Source organism: Poecilia reticulata, linkage group LG4 (assembly GCF_000633615.1).
Source record: "Poecilia reticulata strain Guanapo linkage group LG4, Guppy_female_1.0+MT, whole genome shotgun sequence".
Taxonomy (NCBI): domain Eukaryota; kingdom Metazoa; phylum Chordata; class Actinopteri; order Cyprinodontiformes; family Poeciliidae; genus Poecilia; species Poecilia reticulata.
The window spans coordinates 3,745,021-3,747,362 of record NC_024334.1 but is presented as its reverse complement, the minus strand read 5'-3'; the positions used below and the strand labels follow the sequence as shown (position 1 = coordinate 3,747,362).

The following is a 2,342-nucleotide window of genomic DNA, read 5'->3' as shown; positions in this document are numbered from 1 at the left end:
GAGCAGGAGGAGGAAACGTTTTCCACGAAAAGGCTTAATGAGAACAAACAGAAAGTCAGGAGCAGCAAAGAGGCAGTCAGATGGTTTCACACACACACACACACACACACACACACGTATTCTTAGCATTTCTGTTTTTAGAAAATCACGTTCCGTTCTTTTAAAGGATCAACAAATTATCGGCTGCTCCATCAATAAATGTCACATGACTCTGTGACTCTCGGCTCATCGGGAAAAACTCGGTTCAGTGAGTTTCAGTAAAGTTTTATTTAACTAACTTTCTGCTTTTTATTASAGCTGCAGAAGGTAACTTTTATAAAAAAATGTTTTTTGTTGAAGACGGAGCTGCGTCCAACCAGGGGTTGCCATGGAGATGAAAGGATTTCTCAAACAAAGTCCAGGTTTGTTTTYACTGAATAAAGTTGAAACCTGATGAAACCTGATGAAACAAGAACGTTTTGTGATGCTTTCCTGTCGTTCATCTGACCATTTCAGAGAAATTCATTTATTTCCTCTCGTTTTTGTTTGTTTTCTGCAGAGTTTGAATCCCAACCTGGCGTCTGACCGTCTCCCAGCATGCACTGCTTCTGCCTGGGTTCTCCGGCTTCCTGTCGGGTCGACCGGTGACTCTGATGCATCCGTACATATGAATGTTCACAGCTGGCTGCTCTGTGATGATGGACTTTCCTCACAGATGTTTRAACTTTGCACAGCAGCCGACATGAAAGTTCACAGAAAAATATCCACAAAGTCTCAAAAATGAGGCTCAAGACTTTTCAAAACTGCCAACAAAGTTTGGACAGTTTGAGGGAAAACAGAAATAAATATGAATCCAGCAGATGAACATTTAGAGCATTCATTTTATGAAAAGTTATTTGTGTTTAAATGCAGGCAGGAGTCAGTGAATCAGTGGTAGAGAAAGCCGAGTCCAGAGCCGGAGGCGCCCCAGACGTCACTCTGCCCTCCTCAGACCCGCAGCAGGAACTGAGAGCTGGCGAACGCAGCCCGAAGCTGCAGAGTGGGAGGAAACAGCGACACTTCACTTTGTGATGCAGCTGCTTTCTCTGTCATGGAAGAAACTGTTCGCAGGGGTTCCCCAAGGCGCCGAGCGCAGACCCCTGCTCTTTGACGTTATCTGCCTTATCATTCAATCTGACGCAGATCGATTTATGACGACTCTGGAGACGAGGAGAAAACCTCAGATGATGCAAACAGATCCTGAAGACAAGCAGGAGTCATTTTCTCCCTCTGGCTTGCAGCCGGTTGGTCTGAGCTGATCACGTTTATATTCTACTAACCTTTTATAAGTTCACCAAACGGCACATGGAGAAAGAAAACAGCGAGGTTTATTTACTGGCTGCATCCAGTCACCGTCGTTTCTTCATCTCCTGAAAAGCAGAACAATCAGCAATTTCCTCACATGAGCAGCTGCTGCCGACCGTCAGAGGCAAAAAGTGTTTAACGACCTGACCTGCAGTTCGTCTTCAACATGTTTGAATTTTAATAATCTACCGTTTGATTAAAAGCTTACATTTGTGAAACATTTTTCGCAGTTGAAACTAAATGTTTTCATCCACCTGTAAAAATAAACGGCTACATTTTGAAGTCAGACTGAATTTTCCTTGTTTCTGGTCAGTTATGATCAATAAAATTATTTATATTTGCTAAATGCCAGAAAACTTTGCATGTTGTGTTTAATTTGTTCGGATCGTTTCCGTGTAATAAATATTTATTATGGATCAGCGACTCATTAGTTATGTTTTAAATGCTCAACAAAGTTATCAAAATTGGTGGATTTTTTGTTAAATTAATGTTTGAGAGACATTTAAAAATTTGTCATATTTCAGTTTGTAGAAATTTGCAGAATATTATCACAACATATTAATATCATAATATTGATTTGAATCAGTTTTTTAGCTAATTTGTTTTTATCTCCTAAGTTGTGCTGAAAAGTTTGAAAAGTTCCTGAATTTAGCAAAATGTCTGAATCCTGCAGCCATTAAGCAGCGCTGGACTTTTCAGCCAAAAACATGGCTGCCTTGTATTTGCATATGTTTTTCTTTACTCCAAATATAAAACCATCAAATGCAAATCAGTTTGTCTGAAATTCCTCCAGTGACGTGAGGAGCTGATAAACGTCGTGCCTGTAGCTGCTGCAGGTGCTGCAGCTGCTGCTGCTGCTGCAGCTTTACAGGCTGTTGCATCATGAAATGGACCCAGTTCTTTATTTTTATGAGTGCAAACAGAAAGCATGACTAGAGCGCCGCAAATCACTGGGAAGTTCCTGTTCGGGGTCAAGGCTGAAGCATTTATCACGTTCAGCTGAACTTCTGCATTCAGAG

The 2,342-nt window shown here is 41.2% G+C and overlaps 1 long non-coding RNA gene across 1 annotated transcript; it reads left to right on the top strand.

Annotated features, from left to right (window-relative positions):
* Nucleotides 1–72: 72 nt before the first annotated feature.
* Nucleotides 73–1,616, top strand: LOC103463147 (uncharacterized). Its single transcript, XR_533477.2, has 3 exons — nucleotides 73–247; nucleotides 340–401; nucleotides 539–1,616. It is a non-coding gene; the product is annotated as an uncharacterized LOC103463147 (long non-coding RNA).
* Nucleotides 1,617–2,342: the final 726 nt, after the last annotated feature.